General features: G+C 46.6%; 1 protein-coding gene across 1 annotated transcript in view; it reads left to right on the top strand.

The window, feature by feature from the left end:
- Bace2 (beta-site APP-cleaving enzyme 2) overlaps positions 1–6,466 on the top strand; it is a 33,653-nt gene that overhangs the window by 24,068 nt on the left and 3,119 nt on the right. The window lies entirely within an intron of this gene.

The raw sequence follows: 6,466 nt of genomic DNA on the forward strand, positions 1-6,466 counted from the left end.
GATTCTTTGCTGGCTAATTGAAAATAAGAGTCTCATGGACTTTCATATCTGGGCGAGTTTTGAACTGAGATCCTTAGAACTCAGCCTCCTGAGTAGCTAGGATTACAGGTGTGAGCCACCAGCCCCCCCAGATTTGTATTTTGTTTCATTCTTTGGATGTTAAGAGATGCAATCCAGAGCCTCATACACAGGGAAGACAGGAGGAGGACGGTATTAAGAGGAAAAACCATAGCTGGACTCTTAGGCCAACTCAATCTGTTTAGGCGTCACCACCCATGCCCACAAACACACATGCGTGAAACAGCTTGTAAACATCGATGTGGATTCCCTTGACTTCTTGTGGTAAGCACATTGGGAAATCTTTAAGACTTGGCCCATTTTTAATTTTTTTTTTTTAATGTCGGTCGTGGAGCTTGAACTCTGGGCCTGGGCACTGACCTTGAGCTCTTCAGCACAAGGCCAGCACTCTACCGCTTGAGCCATAGAGCCATTTCCAGTTTTCTGGTGCTTAATTGGAGATAAGAGTCTCATGGACCTTCCTGCCTGAGCTGGCTTTGAACTGAGATCTTCAGATCTCAGCCTCCTGAGTAGTTAGGATTACAGGCATGAGCCACCAGTAACCGGCCCATTTTTAATCTTCACATAAGTGAATGCTTACTTTTTCAGGGTAGGTTAACTCTTCTAGTCTGTTAGGCTGTTATTGACAAGGCCTTTCTCTGGTGGAAAATAACACTGAATGGCCTAAAATGTCACTGTATTTCCCAAGTGTGAATATTTTACTCTAAGAACTAAAGCAATTTTGCCCATAATCTCTGTTCTCTTGTTAAATACCATTAAGGCAAGGGTTACTATGGCAACAGCCGGTCACCTGGTCCATGGTCTTTCACTGTGGAGAATGTAATGAACATACATCCCTAAGCAGCTGGGTATTGGGCATCCAGGCAAGGAAACACTGCTTTCTTCAATCACATCTTGAATTCTTTCTTTTTTGGCTATCCATTTTGTTAAATATATTTCAAGTTTGGGTACTTAAAACACTTGATTTTTAGCTCTTTTTTTTGGGGGGGAAGGGTCCGGTCATGGGGCCTGAACCCTGGGCTTGGGTGCTGTCCCTCAGCTCTTCAGCTCAAGGCTAGCACTCTACCACTTGAGCCATGGCGCCACCTCCGGCTTTTTTCTTTTTGCTTATGGGGTGCTGAGGAATCAAACCCAGGGCCTCAAGCATGCAAGGCAAGCGCTCTACTACTGAGCCACCTTCCCAGCCCCAAAACACTTGATTTTTACCAGCTGTGAAAACAGACCCTGGTTTGTTCCTTTTTTCTAAGTCTTCATTTTTTTAATTATAAAATGCTATAAGTAATAAATAAACTCTTCAAATTAAATTAGTGACTGAGGAAGTGGTTCTAAGGCCCTTGTAGGTTCCCAAATTCACAGATGTCCATCCAAGCCCCTTCTGTGTTTATAACCCATGCTCATCCTTCTTGTTCTTAAGTAGTCTCTAGACTGTTTGTGATATCTAGCACAAGGTAAATAACTCTTATACTTTACCACATAGGGAAAGATTCAATCTGTCTTTTATATACATAATATTTCAATCCAAGGTGTCTAAGTACACAACTGTGCATACTTATATAACATCCATATATAAAAATGCTGAAGCTGGATGCCAGTGGTTCATGCGTGTCATCCTAGCTACTCAGGAGGCAGAGATCTGAGGATGATGATTGGCAAGAAAGCCTGTGAGATTCTTGTCTCCAGTTACCTGGAAGTAGAGCTGTAGTATAAATGATAGAGCACTAGCCTTGAGCAAAAAATAGCTCAGGGACAGCACCCAAGCCCTGAGTTCAAGCCCTGGGATAAAATTGGAAGAAAGAAAAGAAGGGAGGGAGGGAGAGAGGGAGGGAGGGAGGGAAGGAAGGAGGGAGAAAAGGAAATGATGTTATTTCGGCCTATTTTCTTGAAAAGTTTGTCTCAGGAATAAAAACAAGTATAACTAACGCCCCATCCTCGTCCTTGAGATCACCTTCATCACAAGGTGAAAATGTGTTCCCTGCACTTGATGATTTCCTCAGCCAAGGTACTTCTTCTTCATGGTCTATGGCTGTATAGTATCTGTCCCCCAAACAACTCACAAATTATGCAGCCATTGATTCTGGCGGCCATGGATTTAGGCCCCTGGTGAGGTTTCCGGAGGTCAGGAATAGAGGCATGTGTGTAAAGCCAAATTCGGAAATCCTTATCCAAAAGACCACCAGACTGTCACCAATGTAAAAGCAAAGGAGTCTTTTTTGCAAGCTCAAGCTTGGTCTCCCCGCGTACTTGGCAGCAGCCCATGACGCTGAGAGGCCCCGAGCCCAGGGTCACAGCACTTTTTATACACTTTTTTAGGGAAGGCAGGGGCTTTGCATACATCATAACTTCTTGTAACAAATGACTACAAACCGCGGGAAAATCATAAAACAACTCTATAGTATGATTGGCGCACTATAAAGCGGGAAAGGACCAGAAACAAGTTGTTGGTTAGATCAAGGGGGCTGATGTAGTTTAAACTGGTTGGCTTGCACCACCGGGGGGTCTCAAGAGGATAGGTGCTAAACTGCAGGGTGTCTGGCTTAGATCATGGTCGCCAGACCCCAGGAGGGGCAGTTCTGGAGGACGAGCTAAACTGCAGGGTGTCTGGCTTAGACCACGGTCACCAGACCCCAGGAGGGGCAGCTCTGGAGTTTCAGATACCTTGCCCTGCTGTCTTGAGAAAACACCATCTGTGGTTCCGAGAATTGCTTGTGCAAGGCTTGCTGTCCTAATTCCTAGCCTTGGGGCTGACGTGGGTCAAGGGTTAAGCTGCAGAACTGAGATGGGGGTCTTAAGTGAAATGGAGTTGCTTAGGTTCCTCATGTGGAGCTGGTGGCTCTGGCTTAAGTTCTCCTCATGACCTGTCACCAACTGGCATCCGATACACAGTCATGAGAATATGACCACTTCCCAGACATCCTAAGGACTGGACACCTGGTCGCCCAAGAGTATGCCTGAACTGGACAGAGAAAGACAAGAGAGCCACAGCCTTTATAACCTAACCCTAGCCATGATGAGCCACCATAGCGACTGCAGCTATAAAATGGAAGAAGCAGACATGAGTTAAACACCAGGAAGCTAGGGTCCTGGTGGTCCCCCTAAAAGCTGTCCGCCATATACATAGAGCAGAACCCTGTGGGGTGATTGGTTTGTCAGCTATTTTTCCCTTTTCTGTATTTAAATGTGAGGACTACAGCACAGTGTGAGTCCTTTCTCAGCTTGATTTCATCGCTCAACATTACATCATTCTAGATTGTTCCACATGGATATGAGTTGTACATGGACTTGAGAAGAAAATGGGCATCTTCTCATATGCTATGCTGAAATGTTCTGTGGTTTTCTTCAAAAAGACTTCATCCACAGGTAGCCCTAGCTACTTCTTAGTTCTTGCTGTTACTACGAAAGAGATTATTTATAGATGGTTGTTTCACAAATATGTAGAGGGTTTTTTATATATTAATCTTTCCAACTATGTTGCTAATAAGTTCTTTTAATGTTTTTGAGAGGATACTGGGATTTGAACTTGGGATGTCATTATAGAAACTTGTGCAGATGATTGTTTTTCTCTCATTGATGAAGACTTATCCTTAGATACTTTTTTCTCTGTTCCAGAACTGGGGCTTGAAGTCAAAAACTCACAATCTTGCTGAAATTTTTTTTTTTTTTTGCTTAAGGCTGCTCATGGCTACCACTTGAGCCATACCTCCACCCACTTTTGGCTTTTTGTGGGTTCATTGGAGACAACAGTCACACACACACTTCCGTCCAGGCTGGCTTTGAACCATGATCCTCAGATCTCAGTCTCCTGAGTAGCTAGGATTACAGGCGTGAGCCACCAGCACCCGGCATGACCTTTCTGTATAGGCTGATGTTTCTTGCTTGGTGGTAGGCTCATCTTCAGTCAGTGGTGCTGGGGTTTTCTAATTACACCCAAGGTGAGTTCAGCATACCATAGTTAGGAGAGCATTTTCATAAAGCGAGTGTACACCGATTTCTGCTGAATCTTTTCAGACCCCAGGAACTTCAGGATTTCTGCCCCAAGCTGCAGATATGTTGAGTCAGATGATGCCGTCAGAGGTTTGAGGTTCCCCTTCCTACTGCAGTCCTTCCGGCCTTCTCCCCAGCCCTCCCCAGGCCTCCAGCAGAGCTGGGTTTCCTTGTTGGTAGTTTTCCTGGCTCCTTCCACTGCGAAGCCAGACTTTTCTCAGACATCCTGACACCATGGTCCTCAGGATCAAATATCCTGCCCTGCCTGGTAGTTAAACCTCTGGCCCTTGTGTCCACTTCTGCTCTAGAAGCTCTCACCTCTGGGCTGAGCTGTGTCGTTAACAACTGAAGTTTACTGGAGTATGGTGGTACATGCCTGCAGTCCCAGCTTCCTGGAGGCAGAAGCAGGAAGATCACTAAAGAAAGATCACGTAACATTGAGAGACTTTATCTCTTTCAGAAAACACTGAAGGCATAGCTCCATAGTACAGCAGGTGGTTCGCATTCCTAAGGCCCTGGGTTCGACTCCAGGACCTTAGAATAACTGGATTGTGAAGGTTACACTGTGTGCTCATGATTGAGTAGGAGAGGAGGAAGTGCGTACAGCACCCATCAGAATGACTGAGTGCAAGTGCGGGCAGCACCCACAGAATGGCCAAGGCCAAGATTTGAAGGGAGCTTCTCTTTCTCATTGTTGCTTTGACATTTGGCTTTATAATCATTTGTGTTTTTTGAATAACTGTTTGCAAGGTGAGTGTCCTTTTGGGGGACCAGGGAGCAGAGCCCTTGATTAGGTTCTCTTAAGGCGCACGGTTGACCTTCTTGCTACCACTCCAACCCTGGCCCCTTTCAGCTAGGCCATACTGGGTATTGGAAAAGTTCCCAAGATGTTGCTCTTACAACACCCCCTTTCCCCCTACCCCAATCCCTTTCTTGTGGGGAGCCCCTAAAGCAGCTGCAGCAGAACCTGGCATGAGAAGCGATGGAGGCTGTGCCTAGAGGCCCACCCCGGCCCACCCTGGCTCTGCCCCGGCCCGCCCCGGCTCTGCCCCAGCCCGCCCCGGCTCTGCCCCAGCTCTGCCCCAGCCCTGCCCCAGCCCTGCCCCGGCCCGCCCCGGCTCTGCCCCAGCTCTGCCCCGCTCCACTGCTGGTTCCAAGCAGGGCTTGGGCCCTGAAGCATTCTTCGTTCCCTGGCATGGCCCCAGCCAAGTGTGTGGAGCTGGTCCCTTCATGGTGTTGAATTATCCGCTCTCTTCTGAAATACCATCCATCTCTTTTTATAGATGGAGACATTTAGCACCCCAGAGCTGTGTAGATTTCAGCTTTACCACTTGAAACACATCCCGGATTGGGGCAGCTTTTCCTCTGTGAGTTTCTCTTGCTGCGGGTTGAAAAGTGGATCATCTGGTTGCTGCTCATGTTTAAAAATAGGGAAGTTAGCAGTCGGGCAGAGACCCAGAGATCTGCCTCGGTTTATCCACAGAGAGTATAATCAAAGATAGCAAATCCAGATGACCTCTAAGGATAGAAGAGGCCCCTAGACTTAGAAAAGACCCGGGATGGAAGCTTTCATAACTCCCAAGATTATTTTTCCGTGTACACAGAGTCTCAGCAGAGAACAGTTCAGTCCTAAACAATAGGTCTGGAGGAGGAAATGACCTGAATGTTACAATCTTTTGCTTGCTTGCTTGTGGTGCTTTTGTGGCACTGGGGTTTCAACTCAGGGCCTCATGCTCTCTAGGCAGGCACTCTGCAGCCGAGCCACGCCCCCAACGCTGTTTTGCTTTTATTTTCCAAATAGAACCTGGCCCTATTTTGGCCTGTATCCATCTCAGACCACAATCTACTTGCCTACAACCTTCTGTGTCCCTGAGCTTTTTGCTCAGGGCTAGCACTCTACCATTTGAGTCACAACTCCATCTGGCTTTTTTTTTTATGGTTAATTGATAGGTAATTGGAGCTAAGTGTCTCGAGGACTTCTCTTCACGGGCTGTCTTGGAAACTTAATCCTCAGATCTCAGTCTCTTGAGTAGCTAAGATTATAAGTGTGAGCCACCGGCTTCCTTTGCTTTTTTTAAACTTAACTGTGATGACAGCCTTGTGGGGTTCTTTGTTGAGATGACTTTTAAAATTAGTATTGACATATATTAATTAGATGATTAAGTAGAATGCAATGTGTTGGTTCCATACGTGCAGAGAGGAAGTGTGTGCCCTGCCACACCCAGCCCTCCTTGTGAGATTCCCTCTCCCCATTCCCGTCTCCTCCCAATCCCTAGTCAACACTGGCCTGTTCAGGCTGTGTGTGTGTGTGTGTGTGTGTGTGTGTGTGTGTGTGTGTGTGTGTGTGTTCACATGCATGAGCATATATACTGGTCCTAGGTGCTTGAACTTGGAGTCTTATGCCCCC

This window comes from Dipodomys ordii, unplaced genomic scaffold, assembly GCF_000151885.1.
Source record: "Dipodomys ordii isolate 6190 unplaced genomic scaffold, Dord_2.0 Scaffold103, whole genome shotgun sequence".
NCBI lineage: Eukaryota > Metazoa > Chordata > Mammalia > Rodentia > Heteromyidae > Dipodomys > Dipodomys ordii.